Source organism: Schistocerca gregaria, unplaced genomic scaffold (assembly GCF_023897955.1).
Source record: "Schistocerca gregaria isolate iqSchGreg1 unplaced genomic scaffold, iqSchGreg1.2 ptg000857l, whole genome shotgun sequence".
NCBI classification, from domain to species: Eukaryota; Metazoa; Arthropoda; class Insecta; order Orthoptera; family Acrididae; genus Schistocerca; species Schistocerca gregaria.
Genome location: NW_026062219.1, coordinates 84,975 through 106,467, shown reverse-complemented (window position 1 = coordinate 106,467; position 21,493 = coordinate 84,975). Strand labels below are relative to the sequence as shown.

The window sequence follows — 21,493 nt, the reverse complement described above, 5'->3', positions numbered from 1 at the left end:
TTCGTGAGTACACAGACGTGCTTGGAAGCGTTGGACAGAGCCAACATTCATTTCTCTCTTTTTTAAGAATCGCAATTCAGTCATTCGAGTGCGGAAAAAGCAATGGTGCAGCGTTTCTTTTCTTAAGATCTCGCAGCTACTTGCAAGTATGTCGACCACTTAAGACGACAGAAAACTAGCGTCAGCGGTGCGTCAGTGGGAAGTCGGTGAAGTCGCCATTGGAGCCATAAGCCAGTAATTACGTCATGCGAATCACTCGCCCGCCACGCAGCTGTACGATAGCTCAGTCGGTAGAGCGTTTGATTTTCAACCAAAGGGTGTTGGGTTCAACGCCATGTCTTGGTGAAAATTAATACACTTTCGTAACGGCTAATGTGCTGGCAATGGAAACACTACAGAAAAGAGTGAGGCCACGCCGCTTTCTGCCATTGGATTGCTTCTAAAGGTGCACTTTCACTTGTCGGAAGACGCTACTGCTACCGGCAGTCGTGGCCGAGTGGTTAAGGCGTCTGACTTGAAATCAGATTCCCTCTGGGAGCGTAGGTTCGAGTCCTGCTGACTGCGGAAATTTTGTAGCTCTCAAAAGATGGACGTTCAGCTGCATTCTAGCAGTTGCGTCACTACTAAACACGTGGGTCGCCGGCAATGTGCAGTGTTATTGGCTGCAGCGCTACAGTCGCACCCAGAAGCCACAGCTCATCGCCTCGTCACACTGCCGTCCACCAGGTGTCAGTGCAGATGTGTCCATTTTAGCTTGCAGACAATTACGTGTAGCAATTTATGAGCTAACGCAAGTCAAATGTTTTAGCGTGTGTATCTGCTAGATACTGCCTCTCACATGGTAGAGAGGCTCACTCCTTCTTGTGTCTCGTTCTCTGCACACGAGTTGCACGTGGCATCGATATAGCAAAGGTTTTCTAGAGAAAGCGAAGTCAATATTACATGAATCGAGTCGACATGTTTGCTTCTTACGATGATGGAATCAGAAGAAATGTGTGTGGTACTTCACTGCATCTGCTGCTCGCCTTTCAGCGTCCCTATGTCTTATCAGACGAAGATGACTGTGAAATTGGCGGCGATTCAGAGGTTAACGAAGACGCGCAAATCTGCGGACTTAGGTGTGAGCCGAAATAGCTCAGTTGGGAGAGCGTTAGACTGAAGATCTAAAGGTCCCTGGTTCGATCCCGGGTTTCGGCAAGCGTATGTTTTGAAGCTGATGCCAATGGAATTGCTCCGAGTCTGTGATGATGTAGGTACAGCCGATAACAAAAATGACTCTATCCTGTAACTGTTCAGGTTGTCTAGTGCTTGCCGTAAGAGGAACACAGTAGGCAACTCCCTGAGAAGTAAGAAAATACGAAAAGTCCTACCGACTGCGTTCCTTTTTTTGTGTCAGGAGGTGAAGAACGTCTCCAACGGAACCGTGAAATGAGCGAAAACGTGGGAAGCATTGCATTCGAAATGCTTGTGAAATTTCCAATTACTCAGTGAGTGTCGACAAAACACGTAAATCCTCTACTCCAACGTATGAGACCTAACGACTGCTGCGGTTTGTTTTTGCATCGGGTGTCAGCATTCTTCGATAGTCTGCTACAAGCTTAGCGCGACACGTTTGTAGACAGCATTCAGGCGACGTTTAATTAGTAACAGCTCCATGCAGCGATAGCACAGCTGTGAAGGACATGAGTCAATGTACAGCTGTGCATCGTGGGATGTTCTGTACTGTCGTGTGAGCCCGGATAGCTCAGTCGGTAGAGCATTAGGCTTTTTAACCTAAGGGTCCAGGGTTCAAGTCCCTGTTCGAGCGGATATTTTAATACTTTGGTAGCGATTCCTCTGGTAGCGGTGGAAACACTACGGAAAAGAATGCAGCTACGCCGTTTTCTGATGCCACATAGCTTTAAACCGTAGAAGTTGCATGTGTCGGAGAACCTCGACCTACGGGCAGTCGTGGCGGGGTGGTTAAGGCGTCTGACTCGAAATCAGATTCCCTCTGGGAGCGTAGGTTCGAATCCTACCGGCTGCGTGCGATTTTGCGTAAAGAGGAGCAAATATTTTCACACACGTGAACGCGGTTGCAAACCGATGGCGCCATCTTCAACAAGACGAAAATTTCCGTTTAACAATACTGAGTGTCGCGACGGCTGCTGCTTACTGTGGCTACCGGTTCTCCTCTCACTGACGCTGGGACTGCAGAAAGCCGTCGCAGGCCCACGAGTGCGCTCCCGTCATTTTCTCGCGTCGGCGCCGAGTTCGTGAGTACACAGACGTGCTTGGAAGCGTTGGACAGAGCCAACATTCATTTCTCTCTTTTTTAAGAATCGCAATTCAGTCATTCGAGTGCGGAAAAAGCAATGGTGCAGCGTTTCTTTTCTTAAGATCTCGCAGCTACTTGCAAGTATGTCGACCACTTAAGACGACAGAAAACTAGCGTCAGCGGTGCGTCAGTGGGAAGTCGGTGAAGTCGCCATTGGAGCCATAAGCCAGTAATTACGTCATGCGAATCACTCGCACGCCACGCAGCTGTACGATAGCTCAGTCGGTAGAGCGTTTGATTTTCAACCAAAGGGTGTTGGGTTCAACGCCATGTCTAGGCGAAAATTAATACACTTTCGTAACGGCTAATGTGCTGGCAATGGAAACACTACAGAGAAGAGTGAGGCCACGCCGCTTTCTGCCATTGGATTGCTTCTAAAGGTGCACTTTCACTTGTCGGAAGACGCTACTGCTACCGGCAGTCGTGGCCGAGTGGTTAAGGCGTCTGACTTGAAATCAGATTCCCTCTGGGAGCGTAGGTTCGAGTCCTGCTGACTGCGGAAATTTTGTAGCTCTCAAAAGATGGACGTTCAGCTGCATTCTAGCAGTTGCGTCACTACTAAACACGTGGGTCGCCGGCAATGTGCAGTGTTATTGGCTGCAGCGCTACAGTCGCACCCAGAAGCCACAGCTCATCGCCTCGTCACACTGCCGTCCACCAGGTGTCAGTGCAGATGTGTCCATTTTAGCTTGCAGACAATTACGTGTAGCAATTTATGAGCTAACGCAAGTCAAATGTTTTAGCGTGTGTATCTGCTAGATACTGCCTCTCACATGGTAGAGAGGCTCACTCCTTCTTGTGTCTCGTTCTCTGCACACGAGTTGCACGTGGCATCGATATAGCAAAGGTTTTCTAGAGAAAGCGAAGTCAATATTACATGAATCGAGTCGACATGTTTGCTTCTTACGATGATGGAATCAGAAGAAATGTGTGTGGTACTTCACTGCATCTGCTGCTCGCCTTTCAGCGTCCCTATGTCTTATCAGACGAAGATGACTGTGAAATTGGCGGCGATTCAGAGGTTAACGAAGACGCGCAAATCTGCGGACTTAGGTGTGAGCCGAAATAGCTCAGTTGGGAGAGCGTTAGACTGAAGATCTAAAGGTCCCTGGTTCGATCCCGGGTTTCGGCAAGCGTATGTTTTGAAGCTGATGCCAATGGAATTGCTCCGAGTCTGTGATGATGTAGGTACAGCCGATAACAAAAATGACTCTATCCTGTAACTGTTCAGGTTGTCTAGTGCTTGCCGTAAGAGGAACACAGTAGGCAACTCCCTGAGAAGTAAGAAAATACGAAAAGTCCTACCGACTGCGTTCCTTTTTTTGTGTCAGGAGGTGAAGAACGTCTCCAACGGAACCGTGAAATGAGCGAAAACGTGGGAAGCATTGCATTCGAAATGCTTGTGAAATTTCCAATTACTCAGTGAGTGTCGACAAAACACGTAAATCCTCTACTCCAACGTATGAGACCTAACGACTGCTGCGGTTTGTTTTTGCATCGGGTGTCAGCATTCTTCGATAGTCTGCTACAAGCTTAGCGCGACACGTTTGTAGACAGCATTCAGGCGACGTTTAATTAGTAACAGCTCCATGCAGCGATAGCACAGCTGTGAAGGACATGAGTCAATGTACAGCTGTGCATCGTGGGATGTTCTGTACTGTCGTGTGAGCCCGGATAGCTCAGTCGGTAGAGCATTAGGCTTTTAACCTAAGGGTCCAGGGTTCAAGTCCCTGTTCGAGCGGATATTTTAATACTTTGGTAGCGATTCCTCTGGTAGCGGTGGAAACACTACGGAAAAGAATGCAGCTACGCCGTTTTCTGATGCCACATAGCTTTAAACCGTAGAAGTTGCATGTGTCGGAGAACCTCGACCTACGGGCAGTCGTGGCGGGGTGGTTAAGGCGTCTGACTCGAAATCAGATTCCCTCTGGGAGCGTAGGTTCGAATCCTACCGGCTGCGTGCGATTTTGCGTAAAGAGGAGCAAATATTTTCACACACGTGAACGCGGTTGCAAACCGATGGCGCCATCTTCAACAAGACGAAAATTTCCGTTTAACAATACTGAGTGTCGCGACGGCTGCTGCTTACTGTGGCTACCGGTTCTCCTCTCACTGACGCTGGGACTGCAGAAAGCCGTCGCAGGCCCACGAGTGCGCTCCCGTCATTTTCTCGCGTCGACGCCGAGTTCGTGAGTACACAGACGTGCTTGGAAGCGTTGGACAGAGCCAACATTCATTTCTCTCTTTTTTAAGAATCGCAATTCAGTCATTCGAGTGCGGAAAAAGCAATGGTGCAGCGTTTCTTTTCTTAAGATCTCGCAGCTACTTGCAAGTATGTCGACCACTTAAGACGACAGAAAACTAGCGTCAGTGGGAAGTCGGTGAAGTCGCCATTGGAGCCATAAGCCAGTAATTACGTCATGCGAATCACTCGCACGCCACGCAGCTGTACGATAGCTCAGTCGGTAGAGCGTTTGATTTTCAACCAAAGGGTGTTGGGTTCAACGCCATGTCTAGGCGAAAATTAATACACTTTCGTAACGGCTAATGTGCTGGCAATGGAAACACTACAGAAAAGAGTGAGGCCACGCCGCTTTCTGCCATTGGATTGCTTCTAAAGGTGCACTTTCACTTGTCGGAAGACGCTACTGCTACCGGCAGTCGTGGCCGAGTGGTTAAGGCGTCTGACTTGAAATCAGATTCCCTCTGGGAGCGTAGGTTCGAGTCCTGCTGACTGCGGAAATTTTGTAGCTCTCAAAAGATGGACGTTCAGCTGCATTCTAGCAGTTGCGTCACTACTAAACACGTGGGTCGCCGGCAATGTGCAGTGTTATTGGCTGCAGCGCTACAGTCGCACCCAGAAGCCACAGCTCATCGCCTCGTCACACTGCCGTCCACCAGGTGTCAGTGCAGATGTGTCCATTTTAGCTTGCAGACAATTACGTGTAGCAATTTATGAGCTAACGCAAGTCAAATGTTTTAGCGTGTGTATCTGCTAGATACTGCCTCTCACATGGTAGAGAGGCTCACTCCTTCTTGTGTCTCGTTCTCTGCACACGAGTTGCACGTGGCATCGATATAGCAAAGGTTTTCTAGAGAAAGCGAAGTCAATATTACATGAATCGAGTCGACATGTTTGCTTCTTACGATGATGGAATCAGAAGAAATGTGTGTGGTACTTCACTGCATCTGCTGCTCGCCTTTCAGCGTCCCTATGTCTTATCAGACGAAGATGACTGTGAAATTGGCGGCGATTCAGAGGTTAACGAAGACGCGCAAATCTGCGGACTTAGGTGTGAGCCGAAATAGCTCAGTTGGGAGAGCGTTAGACTGAAGATCTAAAGGTCCCTGGTTCGATCCCGGGTTTCGGCAAGCGTATGTTTTGAAGCTGATGCCAATGGAATTGCTCCGAGTCTGTGATGATGTAGGTACAGCCGATAACAAAAATGACTCTATCCTGTAACTGTTCAGGTTGTCTAGTGCTTGCCGTAAGAGGAACACAGTAGGCAACTCCCTGAGAAGTAAGAAAATACGAAAAGTCCTACCGACTGCGTTCCTTTTTTTGTGTCAGGAGGTGAAGAACGTCTCCAACGGAACCGTGAAATGAGCGAAAACGTGGGAAGCATTGCATTCGAAATGCTTGTGAAATTTCCAATTACTCAGTGAGTGTCGACAAAACACGTAAATCCTCTACTCCAACGTATGAGACCTAACGACTGCTGCGGTTTGTTTTTGCATCGGGTGTCAGCATTCTTCGATAGTCTGCTACAAGCTTAGCGCGACACGTTTGTAGACAGCATTCAGGCGACGTTTAATTAGTAACAGCTCCATGCAGCGATAGCACAGCTGTGAAGGACATGAGTCAATGTACAGCTGTGCATCGTGGGATGTTCTGTACTGTCGTGTGAGCCCGGATAGCTCAGTCGGTAGAGCATTAGGCTTTTAACCTAAGGGTCCAGGGTTCAAGTCCCTGTTCGAGCGGATATTTTAATACTTTGGTAGCGATTCCTCTGGTAGCGGTGGAAACACTACGGAAAAGAATGCAGCTACGCCGTTTTCTGATGCCACATAGCTTTAAACCGTAGAAGTTGCATGTGTCGGAGAACCTCGACCTACGGGCAGTCGTGGCGGGGTGGTTAAGGCGTCTGACTCGAAATCAGATTCCCTCTGGGAGCGTAGGTTCGAATCCTACCGGCTGCGTGCGATTTTGCGTAAAGAGGAGCAAATATTTTCACACACGTGAACGCGGTTGCAAACCGATGGCGCCATCTTCAACAAGACGAAAATTTCCGTTTAACAATACTGAGTGTCGCGACGGCTGCTGCTTACTGTGGCTACCGGTTCTCCTCTCACTGACGCTGGGACTGCAGAAAGCCGTCGCAGGCCCACGAGTGCGCTCCCGTCATTTTCTCGCGTCGACGCCGAGTTCGTGAGTACACAGACGTGCTTGGAAGCGTTGGACAGAGCCAACATTCATTTCTCTCTTTTTTAAGAATCGCAATTCAGTCATTCGAGTGCGGAAAAAGCAATGGTGCAGCGTTTCTTTTCTTAAGATCTCGCAGCTACTTGCAAGTATGTCGACCACTTAAGACGACAGAAAACTAGCGTCAGTGGGAAGTCGGTGAAGTCGCCATTGGAGCCATAAGCCAGTAATTACGTCATGCGAATCACTCGCACGCCACGCAGCTGTACGATAGCTCAGTCGGTAGAGCGTTTGATTTTCAACCAAAGGGTGTTGGGTTCAACGCCATGTCTAGGCGAAAATTAATACACTTTCGTAACGGCTAATGTGCTGGCAATGGAAACACTACAGAGAAGAGTGAGGCCACGCCGCTTTCTGCCATTGGATTGCTTCTAAAGGTGCACTTTCACTTGTCGGAAGACGCTACTGCTACCGGCAGTCGTGGCCGAGTGGTTAAGGCGTCTGACTTGAAATCAGATTCCCTCTGGGAGCGTAGGTTCGAGTCCTGCTGACTGCGGAAATTTTGTAGCTCTCAAAAGATGGACGTTCAGCTGCATTCTAGCAGTTGCGTCACTACTAAACACGTGGGTCGCCGGCAATGTGCAGTGTTATTGGCTGCAGCGCTACAGTCGCACCCAGAAGCCACAGCTCATCGCCTCGTCACACTGCCGTCCACCAGGTGTCAGTGCAGATGTGTCCATTTTAGCTTGCAGACAATTACGTGTAGCAATTTATGAGCTAACGCAAGTCAAATGTTTTAGCGTGTGTATCTGCTAGATACTGCCTCTCACATGGTAGAGAGGCTCACTCCTTCTTGTGTCTCGTTCTCTGCACACGAGTTGCACGTGGCATCGATATAGCAAAGGTTTTCTAGAGAAAGCGAAGTCAATATTACATGAATCGAGTCGACATGTTTGCTTCTTACGATGATGGAATCAGAAGAAATGTGTGTGGTACTTCACTGCATCTGCTGCTCGCCTTTCAGCGTCCCTATGTCTTATCAGACGAAGATGACTGTGAAATTGGCGGCGATTCAGAGGTTAACGAAGACGCGCAAATCTGCGGACTTAGGTGTGAGCCGAAATAGCTCAGTTGGGAGAGCGTTAGACTGAAGATCTAAAGGTCCCTGGTTCGATCCCGGGTTTCGGCAAGCGTATGTTTTGAAGCTGATGCCAATGGAATTGCTCCGAGTCTGTGATGATGTAGGTACAGCCGATAACAAAAATGACTCTATCCTGTAACTGTTCAGGTTGTCTAGTGCTTGCCGTAAGAGGAACACAGTAGGCAACTCCCTGAGAAGTAAGAAAATACGAAAAGTCCTACCGACTGCGTTCCTTTTTTTGTGTCAGGAGGTGAAGAACGTCTCCAACGGAACCGTGAAATGAGCGAAAACGTGGGAAGCATTGCATTCGAAATGCTTGTGAAATTTCCAATTACTCAGTGAGTGTCGACAAAACACGTAAATCCTCTACTCCAACGTATGAGACCTAACGACTGCTGCGGTTTGTTTTTGCATCGGGTGTCAGCATTCTTCGATAGTCTGCTACAAGCTTAGCGCGACACGTTTGTAGACAGCATTCAGGCGACGTTTAATTAGTAACAGCTCCATGCAGCGATAGCACAGCTGTGAAGGACATGAGTCAATGTACAGCTGTGCATCGTGGGATGTTCTGTACTGTCGTGTGAGCCCGGATAGCTCAGTCGGTAGAGCATTAGGCTTTTTAACCTAAGGGTCCAGGGTTCAAGTCCCTGTTCGAGCGGATATTTTAATACTTTGGTAGCGATTCCTCTGGTAGCGGTGGAAACACTACGGAAAAGAATGCAGCTACGCCGTTTTCTGATGCCACATAGCTTTAAACCGTAGAAGTTGCATGTGTCGGAGAACCTCGACCTACGGGCAGTCGTGGCGGGGTGGTTAAGGCGTCTGACTCGAAATCAGATTCCCTCTGGGAGCGTAGGTTCGAATCCTACCGGCTGCGTGCGATTTTGCGTAAAGAGGAGCAAATATTTTCACACACGTGAACGCGGTTGCAAACCGATGGCGCCATCTTCAACAAGACGAAAATTTCCGTTTAACAATACTGAGTGTCGCGACGGCTGCTGCTTACTGTGGCTACCGGTTCTCCTCTCACTGACGCTGGGACTGCAGAAAGCCGTCGCAGGCCCACGAGTGCGCTCCCGTCATTTTCTCGCGTCGGCGCCGAGTTCGTGAGTACACAGACGTGCTTGGAAGCGTTGGACAGAGCCAACATTCATTTCTCTCTTTTTTAAGAATCGCAATTCAGTCATTCGAGTGCGGAAAAAGCAATGGTGCAGCGTTTCTTTTCTTAAGATCTCGCAGCTACTTGCAAGTATGTCGACCACTTAAGACGACAGAAAACTAGCGTCAGCGGTGCGTCAGTGGGAAGTCGGTGAAGTCGCCATTGGAGCCATAAGCCAGTAATTACGTCATGCGAATCACTCGCACGCCACGCAGCTGTACGATAGCTCAGTCGGTAGAGCGTTTGATTTTCAACCAAAGGGTGTTGGGTTCAACGCCATGTCTAGGCGAAAATTAATACACTTTCGTAACGGCTAATGTGCTGGCAATGGAAACACTACAGAGAAGAGTGAGGCCACGCCGCTTTCTGCCATTGGATTGCTTCTAAAGGTGCACTTTCACTTGTCGGAAGACGCTACTGCTACCGGCAGTCGTGGCCGAGTGGTTAAGGCGTCTGACTTGAAATCAGATTCCCTCTGGGAGCGTAGGTTCGAGTCCTGCTGACTGCGGAAATTTTGTAGCTCTCAAAAGATGGACGTTCAGCTGCATTCTAGCAGTTGCGTCACTACTAAACACGTGGGTCGCCGGCAATGTGCAGTGTTATTGGCTGCAGCGCTACAGTCGCACCCAGAAGCCACAGCTCATCGCCTCGTCACACTGCCGTCCACCAGGTGTCAGTGCAGATGTGTCCATTTTAGCTTGCAGACAATTACGTGTAGCAATTTATGAGCTAACGCAAGTCAAATGTTTTAGCGTGTGTATCTGCTAGATACTGCCTCTCACATGGTAGAGAGGCTCACTCCTTCTTGTGTCTCGTTCTCTGCACACGAGTTGCACGTGGCATCGATATAGCAAAGGTTTTCTAGAGAAAGCGAAGTCAATATTACATGAATCGAGTCGACATGTTTGCTTCTTACGATGATGGAATCAGAAGAAATGTGTGTGGTACTTCACTGCATCTGCTGCTCGCCTTTCAGCGTCCCTATGTCTTATCAGACGAAGATGACTGTGAAATTGGCGGCGATTCAGAGGTTAACGAAGACGCGCAAATCTGCGGACTTAGGTGTGAGCCGAAATAGCTCAGTTGGGAGAGCGTTAGACTGAAGATCTAAAGGTCCCTGGTTCGATCCCGGGTTTCGGCAAGCGTATGTTTTGAAGCTGATGCCAATGGAATTGCTCCGAGTCTGTGATGATGTAGGTACAGCCGATAACAAAAATGACTCTATCCTGTAACTGTTCAGGTTGTCTAGTGCTTGCCGTAAGAGGAACACAGTAGGCAACTCCCTGAGAAGTAAGAAAATACGAAAAGTCCTACCGACTGCGTTCCTTTTTTTGTGTCAGGAGGTGAAGAACGTCTCCAACGGAACCGTGAAATGAGCGAAAACGTGGGAAGCATTGCATTCGAAATGCTTGTGAAATTTCCAATTACTCAGTGAGTGTCGACAAAACACGTAAATCCTCTACTCCAACGTATGAGACCTAACGACTGCTGCGGTTTGTTTTTGCATCGGGTGTCAGCATTCTTCGATAGTCTGCTACAAGCTTAGCGCGACACGTTTGTAGACAGCATTCAGGCGACGTTTAATTAGTAACAGCTCCATGCAGCGATAGCACAGCTGTGAAGGACATGAGTCAATGTACAGCTGTGCATCGTGGGATGTTCTGTACTGTCGTGTGAGCCCGGATAGCTCAGTCGGTAGAGCATTAGGCTTTTAACCTAAGGGTCCAGGGTTCAAGTCCCTGTTCGAGCGGATATTTTAATACTTTGGTAGCGATTCCTCTGGTAGCGGTGGAAACACTACGGAAAAGAATGCAGCTACGCCGTTTTCTGATGCCACATAGCTTTAAACCGTAGAAGTTGCATGTGTCGGAGAACCTCGACCTACGGGCAGTCGTGGCGGGGTGGTTAAGGCGTCTGACTCGAAATCAGATTCCCTCTGGGAGCGTAGGTTCGAATCCTACCGGCTGCGTGCGATTTTGCGTAAAGAGGAGCAAATATTTTCACACACGTGAACGCGGTTGCAAACCGATGGCGCCATCTTCAACAAGACGAAAATTTCCGTTTAACAATACTGAGTGTCGCGACGGCTGCTGCTTACTGTGGCTACCGGTTCTCCTCTCACTGACGCTGGGACTGCAGAAAGCCGTCGCAGGCCCACGAGTGCGCTCCCGTCATTTTCTCGCGTCGACGCCGAGTTCGTGAGTACACAGACGTGCTTGGAAGCGTTGGACAGAGCCAACATTCATTTCTCTCTTTTTTAAGAATCGCAATTCAGTCATTCGAGTGCGGAAAAAGCAATGGTGCAGCGTTTCTTTTCTTAAGATCTCGCAGCTACTTGCAAGTATGTCGACCACTTAAGACGACAGAAAACTAGCGTCAGTGGGAAGTCGGTGAAGTCGCCATTGGAGCCATAAGCCAGTAATTACGTCATGCGAATCACTCGCACGCCACGCAGCTGTACGATAGCTCAGTCGGTAGAGCGTTTGATTTTCAACCAAAGGGTGTTGGGTTCAACGCCATGTCTAGGCGAAAATTAATACACTTTCGTAACGGCTAATGTGCTGGCAATGGAAACACTACAGAAAAGAGTGAGGCCACGCCGCTTTCTGCCATTGGATTGCTTCTAAAGGTGCACTTTCACTTGTCGGAAGACGCTACTGCTACCGGCAGTCGTGGCCGAGTGGTTAAGGCGTCTGACTTGAAATCAGATTCCCTCTGGGAGCGTAGGTTCGAGTCCTGCTGACTGCGGAAATTTTGTAGCTCTCAAAAGATGGACGTTCAGCTGCATTCTAGCAGTTGCGTCACTACTAAACACGTGGGTCGCCGGCAATGTGCAGTGTTATTGGCTGCAGCGCTACAGTCGCACCCAGAAGCCACAGCTCATCGCCTCGTCACACTGCCGTCCACCAGGTGTCAGTGCAGATGTGTCCATTTTAGCTTGCAGACAATTACGTGTAGCAATTTATGAGCTAACGCAAGTCAAATGTTTTAGCGTGTGTATCTGCTAGATACTGCCTCTCACATGGTAGAGAGGCTCACTCCTTCTTGTGTCTCGTTCTCTGCACACGAGTTGCACGTGGCATCGATATAGCAAAGGTTTTCTAGAGAAAGCGAAGTCAATATTACATGAATCGAGTCGACATGTTTGCTTCTTACGATGATGGAATCAGAAGAAATGTGTGTGGTACTTCACTGCATCTGCTGCTCGCCTTTCAGCGTCCCTATGTCTTATCAGACGAAGATGACTGTGAAATTGGCGGCGATTCAGAGGTTAACGAAGACGCGCAAATCTGCGGACTTAGGTGTGAGCCGAAATAGCTCAGTTGGGAGAGCGTTAGACTGAAGATCTAAAGGTCCCTGGTTCGATCCCGGGTTTCGGCAAGCGTATGTTTTGAAGCTGATGCCAATGGAATTGCTCCGAGTCTGTGATGATGTAGGTACAGCCGATAACAAAAATGACTCTATCCTGTAACTGTTCAGGTTGTCTAGTGCTTGCCGTAAGAGGAACACAGTAGGCAACTCCCTGAGAAGTAAGAAAATACGAAAAGTCCTACCGACTGCGTTCCTTTTTTTGTGTCAGGAGGTGAAGAACGTCTCCAACGGAACCGTGAAATGAGCGAAAACGTGGGAAGCATTGCATTCGAAATGCTTGTGAAATTTCCAATTACTCAGTGAGTGTCGACAAAACACGTAAATCCTCTACTCCAACGTATGAGACCTAACGACTGCTGCGGTTTGTTTTTGCATCGGGTGTCAGCATTCTTCGATAGTCTGCTACAAGCTTAGCGCGACACGTTTGTAGACAGCATTCAGGCGACGTTTAATTAGTAACAGCTCCATGCAGCGATAGCACAGCTGTGAAGGACATGAGTCAATGTACAGCTGTGCATCGTGGGATGTTCTGTACTGTCGTGTGAGCCCGGATAGCTCAGTCGGTAGAGCATTAGGCTTTTAACCTAAGGGTCCAGGGTTCAAGTCCCTGTTCGAGCGGATATTTTAATACTTTGGTAGCGATTCCTCTGGTAGCGGTGGAAACACTACGGAAAAGAATGCAGCTACGCCGTTTTCTGATGCCACATAGCTTTAAACCGTAGAAGTTGCATGTGTCGGAGAACCTCGACCTACGGGCAGTCGTGGCGGGGTGGTTAAGGCGTCTGACTCGAAATCAGATTCCCTCTGGGAGCGTAGGTTCGAATCCTACCGGCTGCGTGCGATTTTGCGTAAAGAGGAGCAAATATTTTCACACACGTGAACGCGGTTGCAAACCGATGGCGCCATCTTCAACAAGACGAAAATTTCCGTTTAACAATACTGAGTGTCGCGACGGCTGCTGCTTACTGTGGCTACCGGTTCTCCTCTCACTGACGCTGGGACTGCAGAAAGCCGTCGCAGGCCCACGAGTGCGCTCCCGTCATTTTCTCGCGTCGACGCCGAGTTCGTGAGTACACAGACGTGCTTGGAAGCGTTGGACAGAGCCAACATTCATTTCTCTCTTTTTTAAGAATCGCAATTCAGTCATTCGAGTGCGGAAAAAGCAATGGTGCAGCGTTTCTTTTCTTAAGATCTCGCAGCTACTTGCAAGTATGTCGACCACTTAAGACGACAGAAAACTAGCGTCAGTGGGAAGTCGGTGAAGTCGCCATTGGAGCCATAAGCCAGTAATTACGTCATGCGAATCACTCGCACGCCACGCAGCTGTACGATAGCTCAGTCGGTAGAGCGTTTGATTTTCAACCAAAGGGTGTTGGGTTCAACGCCATGTCTAGGCGAAAATTAATACACTTTCGTAACGGCTAATGTGCTGGCAATGGAAACACTACAGAGAAGAGTGAGGCCACGCCGCTTTCTGCCATTGGATTGCTTCTAAAGGTGCACTTTCACTTGTCGGAAGACGCTACTGCTACCGGCAGTCGTGGCCGAGTGGTTAAGGCGTCTGACTTGAAATCAGATTCCCTCTGGGAGCGTAGGTTCGAGTCCTGCTGACTGCGGAAATTTTGTAGCTCTCAAAAGATGGACGTTCAGCTGCATTCTAGCAGTTGCGTCACTACTAAACACGTGGGTCGCCGGCAATGTGCAGTGTTATTGGCTGCAGCGCTACAGTCGCACCCAGAAGCCACAGCTCATCGCCTCGTCACACTGCCGTCCACCAGGTGTCAGTGCAGATGTGTCCATTTTAGCTTGCAGACAATTACGTGTAGCAATTTATGAGCTAACGCAAGTCAAATGTTTTAGCGTGTGTATCTGCTAGATACTGCCTCTCACATGGTAGAGAGGCTCACTCCTTCTTGTGTCTCGTTCTCTGCACACGAGTTGCACGTGGCATCGATATAGCAAAGGTTTTCTAGAGAAAGCGAAGTCAATATTACATGAATCGAGTCGACATGTTTGCTTCTTACGATGATGGAATCAGAAGAAATGTGTGTGGTACTTCACTGCATCTGCTGCTCGCCTTTCAGCGTCCCTATGTCTTATCAGACGAAGATGACTGTGAAATTGGCGGCGATTCAGAGGTTAACGAAGACGCGCAAATCTGCGGACTTAGGTGTGAGCCGAAATAGCTCAGTTGGGAGAGCGTTAGACTGAAGATCTAAAGGTCCCTGGTTCGATCCCGGGTTTCGGCAAGCGTATGTTTTGAAGCTGATGCCAATGGAATTGCTCCGAGTCTGTGATGATGTAGGTACAGCCGATAACAAAAATGACTCTATCCTGTAACTGTTCAGGTTGTCTAGTGCTTGCCGTAAGAGGAACACAGTAGGCAACTCCCTGAGAAGTAAGAAAATACGAAAAGTCCTACCGACTGCGTTCCTTTTTTTGTGTCAGGAGGTGAAGAACGTCTCCAACGGAACCGTGAAATGAGCGAAAACGTGGGAAGCATTGCATTCGAAATGCTTGTGAAATTTCCAATTACTCAGTGAGTGTCGACAAAACACGTAAATCCTCTACTCCAACGTATGAGACCTAACGACTGCTGCGGTTTGTTTTTGCATCGGGTGTCAGCATTCTTCGATAGTCTGCTACAAGCTTAGCGCGACACGTTTGTAGACAGCATTCAGGCGACGTTTAATTAGTAACAGCTCCATGCAGCGATAGCACAGCTGTGAAGGACATGAGTCAATGTACAGCTGTGCATCGTGGGATGTTCTGTACTGTCGTGTGAGCCCGGATAGCTCAGTCGGTAGAGCATTAGGCTTTTTAACCTAAGGGTCCAGGGTTCAAGTCCCTGTTCGAGCGGATATTTTAATACTTTGGTAGCGATTCCTCTGGTAGCGGTGGAAACACTACGGAAAAGAATGCAGCTACGCCGTTTTCTGATGCCACATAGCTTTAAACCGTAGAAGTTGCATGTGTCGGAGAACCTCGACCTACGGGCAGTCGTGGCGGGGTGGTTAAGGCGTCTGACTCGAAATCAGATTCCCTCTGGGAGCGTAGGTTCGAATCCTACCGGCTGCGTGCGATTTTGCGTAAAGAGGAGCAAATATTTTCACACACGTGAACGCGGTTGCAAACCGATGGCGCCATCTTCAACAAGACGAAAATTTCCGTTTAACAATACTGAGTGTCGCGACGGCTGCTGCTTACTGTGGCTACCGGTTCTCCTCTCACTGACGCTGGGACTGCAGAAAGCCGTCGCAGGCCCACGAGTGCGCTCCCGTCATTTTCTCGCGTCGGCGCCGAGTTCGTGAGTACACAGACGTGCTTGGAAGCGTTGGACAGAGCCAACATTCATTTCTCTCTTTTTTAAGAATCGCAATTCAGTCATTCGAGTGCGGAAAAAGCAATGGTGCAGCGTTTCTTTTCTTAAGATCTCGCAGCTACTTGCAAGTATGTCGACCACTTAAGACGACAGAAAACTAGCGTCAGCGGTGCGTCAGTGGGAAGTCGGTGAAGTCGCCATTGGAGCCATAAGCCAGTAATTACGTCATGCGAATCACTCGCACGCCACGCAGCTGTACGATAGCTCAGTCGGTAGAGCGTTTGATTTTCAACCAAAGGGTGTTGGGTTCAACGCCATGTCTAGGCGAAAATTAATACACTTTCGTAACGGCTAATGTGCTGGCAATGGAAACACTACAGAGAAGAGTGAGGCCACGCCGCTTTCTGCCATTGGATTGCTTCTAAAGGTGCACTTTCACTTGTCGGAAGACGCTACTGCTACCGGCAGTCGTGGCCGAGTGGTTAAGGCGTCTGACTTGAAATCAGATTCCCTCTGGGAGCGTAGGTTCGAGTCCTGCTGACTGCGGAAATTTTGTAGCTCTCAAAAGATGGACGTTCAGCTGCATTCTAGCAGTTGCGTCACTACTAAACACGTGGGTCGCCGGCAATGTGCAGTGTTATTGGCTGCAGCGCTACAGTCGCACCCAGAAGCCACAGCTCATCGCCTCGTCACACTGCCGTCCACCAGGTGTCAGTGCAGATGTGTCCATTTTAGCTTGCAGACAATTACGTGTAGCAATTTATGAGCTAACGCAAGTCAAATGTTTTAGCGTGTGTATCTGCTAGATACTGCCTCTCACATGGTAGAGAGGCTCACTCCTTCTTGTGTCTCGTTCTCTGCACACGAGTTGCACGTGGCATCGATATAGCAAAGGTTTTCTAGAGAAAGCGAAGTCAATATTACATGAATCGAGTCGACATGTTTGCTTCTTACGATGATGGAATCAGAAGAAATGTGTGTGGTACTTCACTGCATCTGCTGCTCGCCTTTCAGCGTCCCTATGTCTTATCAGACGAAGATGACTGTGAAATTGGCGGCGATTCAGAGGTTAACGAAGACGCGCAAATCTGCGGACTTAGGTGTGAGCCGAAATAGCTCAGTTGGGAGAGCGTTAGACTGAAGATCTAAAGGTCCCTGGTTCGATCCCGGGTTTCGGCAAGCGTATGTTTTGAAGCTGATGCCAATGGAATTGCTCCGAGTCTGTGATGATGTAGGTACAGCCGATAACAAAAATGACTCTATCCTGTAACTGTTCAGGTTGTCTAGTGCTTGCCGTAAGAGGAACACAGTAGGCAACTCCCTGAGAAGTAAGAAAATACGAAAAGTCCTACCGACTGCGTTCCTTTTTTTGTGTCAGGAGGTGAAGAACGTCTCCAACGGAACCGTGAAATGAGCGAAAACGTGGGAAGCATTGCATTCGAAATGCTTGTGAAATTTCCAATTACTCAGTGAGTGTCGACAAAACACGTAAATCCTCTACTCCAACGTATGAGACCTAACGACTGCTGCGGTTTGTTTTTGCATCGGGTGTCAGCATTCTTCGATAGTCTGCTACAAGCTTAGCGCGACACGTTTGTAGACAGCATTCAGGCGACGTTTAATTAGTAACAGCTCCATGCAGCGATAGCACAGCTGTGAAGGACATGAGTCAATGTACAGCTGTGCATCGTGGGATGTTCTGTACTGTCGTGTGAGCCCGGATAGCTCAGTCGGTAGAGCATTAGGCTTTTAACCTAAGGGTCCAGGGTTCAAGTCCCTGTTCGAGCGGATATTTTAATACTTTGGTAGCGATTCCTCTGGTAGCGGTGGAAACACTACGGAAAAGAATGCAGCTACGCCGTTTTCTGATGCCACATAGCTTTAAACCGTAGAAGTTGCATGTGTCGGAGAACCTCGACCTACGGGCAGTCGTGGCGGGGTGGTTAAGGCGTCTGACTCGAAATCAGATTCCCTCTGGGAGCGTAGGTTCGAATCCTACCGGCTGCGTGCGATTTTGCGTAAAGAGGAGCAAATATTTTCACACACGTGAACGCGGTTGCAAACCGATGGCGCCATCTTCAACAAGACGAAAATTTCCGTTTAACAATACTGAGTGTCGCGACGGCTGCTGCTTACTGTGGCTACCGGTTCTCCTCTCACTGACGCTGGGACTGCAGAAAGCCGTCGCAGGCCCACGAGTGCGCTCCCGTCATTTTCTCGCGTCGACGCCGAGTTCGTGAGTACACAGACGTGCTTGGAAGCGTTGGACAGAGCCAACATTCATTTCTCTCTTTTTTAAGAATCGCAATTCAGTCATTCGAGTGCGGAAAAAGCAATGGTGCAGCGTTTCTTTTCTTAAGATCTCGCAGCTACTTGCAAGTATGTCGACCACTTAAGACGACAGAAAACTAGCGTCAGTGGGAAGTCGGTGAAGTCGCCATTGGAGCCATAAGCCAGTAATTACGTCATGCGAATCACTCGCACGCCACGCAGCTGTACGATAGCTCAGTCGGTAGAGCGTTTGATTTTCAACCAAAGGGTGTTGGGTTCAACGCCATGTCTAGGCGAAAATTAATACACTTTCGTAACGGCTAATGTGCTGGCAATGGAAACACTACAGAAAAGAGTGAGGCCACGCCGCTTTCTGCCATTGGATTGCTTCTAAAGGTGCACTTTCACTTGTCGGAAGACGCTACTGCTACCGGCAGTCGTGGCCGAGTGGTTAAGGCGTCTGACTTGAAATCAGATTCCCTCTGGGAGCGTAGGTTCGAGTCCTGCTGACTGCGGAAATTTTGTAGCTCTCAAAAGATGGACGTTCAGCTGCATTCTAGCAGTTGCGTCACTACTAAACACGTGGGTCGCCGGCAATGTGCAGTGTTATTGGCTGCAGCGCTACAGTCGCACCCAGAAGCCACAGCTCATCGCCTCGTCACACTGCCGTCCACCAGGTGTCAGTGCAGATGTGTCCATTTTAGCTTGCAGACAATTACGTGTAGCAATTTATGAGCTAACGCAAGTCAAATGTTTTAGCGTGTGTATCTGCTAGATACTGCCTCTCACATGGTAGAGAGGCTCACTCCTTCTTGTGTCTCGTTCTCTGCACACGAGTTGCACGTGGCATCGATATAGCAAAGGTTTTCTAGAGAAAGCGAAGTCAATATTACATGAATCGAGTCGACATGTTTGCTTCTTACGATGATGGAATCAGAAGAAATGTGTGTGGTACTTCACTGCATCTGCTGCTCGCCTTTCAGCGTCCCTATGTCTTATCAGACGAAGATGACTGTGAAATTGGCGGCGATTCAGAGGTTAACGAAGACGCGCAAATCTGCGGACTTAGGTGTGAGCCGAAATAGCTCAGTTGGGAGAGCGTTAGACTGAAGATCTAAAGGTCCCTGGTTCGATCCCGGGTTTCGGCAAGCGTATGTTTTGAAGCTGATGCCAATGGAATTGCTCCGAGTCTGTGATGATGTAGGTACAGCCGATAACAAAAATGACTCTATCCTGTAACTGTTCAGGTTGTCTAGTGCTTGCCGTAAGAGGAACACAGTAGGCAACTCCCTGAGAAGTAAGAAAATACGAAAAGTCCTACCGACTGCGTTCCTTTTTTTGTGTCAGGAGGTGAAGAACGTCTCCAACGGAACCGTGAAATGAGCGAAAACGTGGGAAGCATTGCATTCGAAATGCTTGTGAAATTTCCAATTACTCAGTGAGTGTCGACAAAACACGTAAATCCTCTACTCCAACGTATGAGACCTAACGACTGCTGCGGTTTGTTTTTGCATCGGGTGTCAGCATTCTTCGATAGTCTGCTACAAGCTTAGCGCGACACGTTTGTAGACAGCATTCAGGCGACGTTTAATTAGTAACAGCTCCATGCAGCGATAGCACAGCTGTGAAGGACATGAGTCAATGTACAGCTGTGCATCGTGGGATGTTCTGTACTGTCGTGTGAGCCCGGATAGCTCAGTCGGTAGAGCATTAGGCTTTTAACCTAAGGGTCCAGGGTTCAAGTCCCTGTTCGAGCGGATATTTTAATACTTTGGTAGCGATTCCTCTGGTAGCGGTGGAAACACTACGGAAAAGAATGCAGCTACGCCGTTTTCTGATGCCACATAGCTTTAAACCGTAGAAGTTGCATGTGTCGGAGAACCTCGACCTACGGGCAGTCGTGGCGGGGTGGTTAAGGCGTCTGACTCGAAATCAGATTCCCTCTGGGAGCGTAGGTTCGAATCCTACCGGCTGCGTGCGATTTTGCGTAAAGAGGAGCAAATATTTTCACACACGTGAACGCGGTTGCAAACCGATGGCGCCATCTTCAACAAGACGAAAATTTCCGTTTAACAATACTGAGTGTCGCGACGGCTGCTGCTTACTGTGGCTACCGGTTCTCCTCTCACTGACGCTGGGACTGCAGAAAGCCGTCGCAGGCCCACGAGTGCGCTCCCGTCATTTTCTCGCGTCGACGCCGAGTTCGTGAGTACACAGACGTGCTTGGAAGCGTTGGACAGAGCCAACATTCATTTCTCTCTTTTTTAAGAATCGCAATTCAGTCATTCGAGTGCGGAAAAAGCAATGGTGCAGCGTTTCTTTTCTTAAGATCTCGCAGCTACTTGCAAGTATGTCGACCACTTAAGACGACAGAAAACTAGCGTCAGTGGGAAGTCGGTGAAGTCGCCATTGGAGCCATAAGCCAGTAATTACGTCATGCGAATCACTCGCACGCCACGCAGCTGTACGATAGCTCAGTCGGTAGAGCGTTTGATTTTCAACCAAAGGGTGTTGGGTTCAACGCCATGTCTAGGCGAAAATTAATACACTTTCGTAACGGCTAATGTGCTGGCAATGGAAACACTACAGAGAAGAGTGAGGCCACGCCGCTTTCTGCCATTGGATTGCTTCTAAAGGTGCACTTTCACTTGTCGGAAGACGCTACTGCTACCGGCAGTCGTGGCCGAGTGGTTAAGGCGTCTGACTTGAAATCAGATTCCCTCTGGGAGCGTAGGTTCGAGTCCTGCTGACTGCGGAAATTTTGTAGCTCTCAAAAGATGGACGTTCAGCTGCATTCTAGCAGTTGCGTCACTACTAAACACGTGGGTCGCCGGCAATGTGCAGTGTTATTGGCTGCAGCGCTACAGTCGCACCCAGAAGCCACAGCTCATCGCCTCGTCACACTGCCGTCCACCAGGTGTCAGTGCAGATGTGTCCATTTTAGCTTGCAGACAATTACGTGTAGCAATTTATGAGCTAACGCAAGTCAAATGTTTTAGCGTGTGTATCTGCTAGATACTGCCTCTCACATGGTAGAGAGGCTCACTCCTTCTTGTGTCTCGTTCTCTGCACACGAGTTGCACGTGGCATCGATATAGCAAAGGTTTTCTAGAGAAAGCGAAGTCAATATTACATGAATCGAGTCGACATGTTTGCTTCTTACGATGATGGAATCAGAAGAAATGTGTGTGGTACTTCACTGCATCTGCTGCTCGCCTTTCAGCGTCCCTATGTCTTATCAGACGAAGATGACTGTGAAATTGGCGGCGATTCAGAGGTTAACGAAGACGCGCAAATCTGCGGACTTAGGTGTGAGCCGAAATAGCTCAGTTGGGAGAGCGTTAGACTGAAGATCTAAAGGTCCCTGGTTCGATCCCGGGTTTCGGCAAGCGTATGTTTTGAAGCTGATGCCAATGGAATTGCTCCGAGTCTGTGATGATGTAGGTACAGCCGATAACAAAAATGACTCTATCCTGTAACTGTTCAGG

The 21,493-nt window shown here is 48.8% G+C and overlaps 35 non-coding genes across 35 annotated transcripts; all 35 read left to right on the top strand.

The window, feature by feature from the left end:
- The first annotated feature begins 482 nt into the window (after positions 1-482).
- Trnas-uga (transfer RNA serine (anticodon UGA)) lies at positions 483-564 on the top strand. Its single transcript has one exon. It is a non-coding gene; the product is annotated as a tRNA-Ser (tRNA).
- A 560-nt stretch (positions 565-1,124) lies between these two features.
- On the top strand, positions 1,125-1,197 carry Trnaf-gaa (transfer RNA phenylalanine (anticodon GAA)). The gene has a single exon. It is a non-coding gene; the product is annotated as a tRNA-Phe (tRNA).
- Positions 1,198-1,944: 747 nt separating this feature from the next.
- Positions 1,945-2,026, top strand: Trnas-cga (transfer RNA serine (anticodon CGA)). Its single transcript has one exon. It is a non-coding gene; the product is annotated as a tRNA-Ser (tRNA).
- Positions 2,027-2,734: 708 nt separating this feature from the next.
- Trnas-uga (transfer RNA serine (anticodon UGA)) lies at positions 2,735-2,816 on the top strand. The gene has a single exon. It is a non-coding gene; the product is annotated as a tRNA-Ser (tRNA).
- A 560-nt stretch (positions 2,817-3,376) lies between these two features.
- Positions 3,377-3,449, top strand: Trnaf-gaa (transfer RNA phenylalanine (anticodon GAA)). The gene has a single exon. It is a non-coding gene; the product is annotated as a tRNA-Phe (tRNA).
- Positions 3,450-3,985: 536 nt separating this feature from the next.
- Trnak-uuu (transfer RNA lysine (anticodon UUU)) lies at positions 3,986-4,058 on the top strand. Its single transcript has one exon. It is a non-coding gene; the product is annotated as a tRNA-Lys (tRNA).
- Positions 4,059-4,195: 137 nt separating this feature from the next.
- Trnas-cga (transfer RNA serine (anticodon CGA)) lies at positions 4,196-4,277 on the top strand. The gene has a single exon. It is a non-coding gene; the product is annotated as a tRNA-Ser (tRNA).
- Positions 4,278-4,974: 697 nt separating this feature from the next.
- On the top strand, positions 4,975-5,056 carry Trnas-uga (transfer RNA serine (anticodon UGA)). Its single transcript has one exon. It is a non-coding gene; the product is annotated as a tRNA-Ser (tRNA).
- Positions 5,057-5,616: 560 nt separating this feature from the next.
- Positions 5,617-5,689, top strand: Trnaf-gaa (transfer RNA phenylalanine (anticodon GAA)). The gene has a single exon. It is a non-coding gene; the product is annotated as a tRNA-Phe (tRNA).
- A 536-nt stretch (positions 5,690-6,225) lies between these two features.
- Positions 6,226-6,298, top strand: Trnak-uuu (transfer RNA lysine (anticodon UUU)). Its single transcript has one exon. It is a non-coding gene; the product is annotated as a tRNA-Lys (tRNA).
- Positions 6,299-6,435: 137 nt separating this feature from the next.
- Positions 6,436-6,517, top strand: Trnas-cga (transfer RNA serine (anticodon CGA)). Its single transcript has one exon. It is a non-coding gene; the product is annotated as a tRNA-Ser (tRNA).
- A 697-nt stretch (positions 6,518-7,214) lies between these two features.
- Positions 7,215-7,296, top strand: Trnas-uga (transfer RNA serine (anticodon UGA)). The gene has a single exon. It is a non-coding gene; the product is annotated as a tRNA-Ser (tRNA).
- A 560-nt stretch (positions 7,297-7,856) lies between these two features.
- On the top strand, positions 7,857-7,929 carry Trnaf-gaa (transfer RNA phenylalanine (anticodon GAA)). Its single transcript has one exon. It is a non-coding gene; the product is annotated as a tRNA-Phe (tRNA).
- A 747-nt stretch (positions 7,930-8,676) lies between these two features.
- On the top strand, positions 8,677-8,758 carry Trnas-cga (transfer RNA serine (anticodon CGA)). The gene has a single exon. It is a non-coding gene; the product is annotated as a tRNA-Ser (tRNA).
- Positions 8,759-9,466: 708 nt separating this feature from the next.
- Trnas-uga (transfer RNA serine (anticodon UGA)) lies at positions 9,467-9,548 on the top strand. The gene has a single exon. It is a non-coding gene; the product is annotated as a tRNA-Ser (tRNA).
- Positions 9,549-10,108: 560 nt separating this feature from the next.
- Positions 10,109-10,181, top strand: Trnaf-gaa (transfer RNA phenylalanine (anticodon GAA)). Its single transcript has one exon. It is a non-coding gene; the product is annotated as a tRNA-Phe (tRNA).
- A 536-nt stretch (positions 10,182-10,717) lies between these two features.
- On the top strand, positions 10,718-10,790 carry Trnak-uuu (transfer RNA lysine (anticodon UUU)). The gene has a single exon. It is a non-coding gene; the product is annotated as a tRNA-Lys (tRNA).
- Positions 10,791-10,927: 137 nt separating this feature from the next.
- On the top strand, positions 10,928-11,009 carry Trnas-cga (transfer RNA serine (anticodon CGA)). Its single transcript has one exon. It is a non-coding gene; the product is annotated as a tRNA-Ser (tRNA).
- Positions 11,010-11,706: 697 nt separating this feature from the next.
- Trnas-uga (transfer RNA serine (anticodon UGA)) lies at positions 11,707-11,788 on the top strand. The gene has a single exon. It is a non-coding gene; the product is annotated as a tRNA-Ser (tRNA).
- A 560-nt stretch (positions 11,789-12,348) lies between these two features.
- On the top strand, positions 12,349-12,421 carry Trnaf-gaa (transfer RNA phenylalanine (anticodon GAA)). Its single transcript has one exon. It is a non-coding gene; the product is annotated as a tRNA-Phe (tRNA).
- Positions 12,422-12,957: 536 nt separating this feature from the next.
- On the top strand, positions 12,958-13,030 carry Trnak-uuu (transfer RNA lysine (anticodon UUU)). The gene has a single exon. It is a non-coding gene; the product is annotated as a tRNA-Lys (tRNA).
- A 137-nt stretch (positions 13,031-13,167) lies between these two features.
- Trnas-cga (transfer RNA serine (anticodon CGA)) lies at positions 13,168-13,249 on the top strand. The gene has a single exon. It is a non-coding gene; the product is annotated as a tRNA-Ser (tRNA).
- A 697-nt stretch (positions 13,250-13,946) lies between these two features.
- Trnas-uga (transfer RNA serine (anticodon UGA)) lies at positions 13,947-14,028 on the top strand. The gene has a single exon. It is a non-coding gene; the product is annotated as a tRNA-Ser (tRNA).
- Positions 14,029-14,588: 560 nt separating this feature from the next.
- On the top strand, positions 14,589-14,661 carry Trnaf-gaa (transfer RNA phenylalanine (anticodon GAA)). Its single transcript has one exon. It is a non-coding gene; the product is annotated as a tRNA-Phe (tRNA).
- Positions 14,662-15,408: 747 nt separating this feature from the next.
- On the top strand, positions 15,409-15,490 carry Trnas-cga (transfer RNA serine (anticodon CGA)). The gene has a single exon. It is a non-coding gene; the product is annotated as a tRNA-Ser (tRNA).
- Positions 15,491-16,198: 708 nt separating this feature from the next.
- On the top strand, positions 16,199-16,280 carry Trnas-uga (transfer RNA serine (anticodon UGA)). The gene has a single exon. It is a non-coding gene; the product is annotated as a tRNA-Ser (tRNA).
- Positions 16,281-16,840: 560 nt separating this feature from the next.
- On the top strand, positions 16,841-16,913 carry Trnaf-gaa (transfer RNA phenylalanine (anticodon GAA)). The gene has a single exon. It is a non-coding gene; the product is annotated as a tRNA-Phe (tRNA).
- A 536-nt stretch (positions 16,914-17,449) lies between these two features.
- Positions 17,450-17,522, top strand: Trnak-uuu (transfer RNA lysine (anticodon UUU)). Its single transcript has one exon. It is a non-coding gene; the product is annotated as a tRNA-Lys (tRNA).
- Positions 17,523-17,659: 137 nt separating this feature from the next.
- Trnas-cga (transfer RNA serine (anticodon CGA)) lies at positions 17,660-17,741 on the top strand. Its single transcript has one exon. It is a non-coding gene; the product is annotated as a tRNA-Ser (tRNA).
- A 697-nt stretch (positions 17,742-18,438) lies between these two features.
- Trnas-uga (transfer RNA serine (anticodon UGA)) lies at positions 18,439-18,520 on the top strand. The gene has a single exon. It is a non-coding gene; the product is annotated as a tRNA-Ser (tRNA).
- Positions 18,521-19,080: 560 nt separating this feature from the next.
- Trnaf-gaa (transfer RNA phenylalanine (anticodon GAA)) lies at positions 19,081-19,153 on the top strand. The gene has a single exon. It is a non-coding gene; the product is annotated as a tRNA-Phe (tRNA).
- Positions 19,154-19,689: 536 nt separating this feature from the next.
- Trnak-uuu (transfer RNA lysine (anticodon UUU)) lies at positions 19,690-19,762 on the top strand. The gene has a single exon. It is a non-coding gene; the product is annotated as a tRNA-Lys (tRNA).
- A 137-nt stretch (positions 19,763-19,899) lies between these two features.
- Positions 19,900-19,981, top strand: Trnas-cga (transfer RNA serine (anticodon CGA)). The gene has a single exon. It is a non-coding gene; the product is annotated as a tRNA-Ser (tRNA).
- Positions 19,982-20,678: 697 nt separating this feature from the next.
- Positions 20,679-20,760, top strand: Trnas-uga (transfer RNA serine (anticodon UGA)). Its single transcript has one exon. It is a non-coding gene; the product is annotated as a tRNA-Ser (tRNA).
- Positions 20,761-21,320: 560 nt separating this feature from the next.
- Positions 21,321-21,393, top strand: Trnaf-gaa (transfer RNA phenylalanine (anticodon GAA)). Its single transcript has one exon. It is a non-coding gene; the product is annotated as a tRNA-Phe (tRNA).
- The last annotated feature ends 100 nt before the right edge of the window (positions 21,394-21,493 follow it).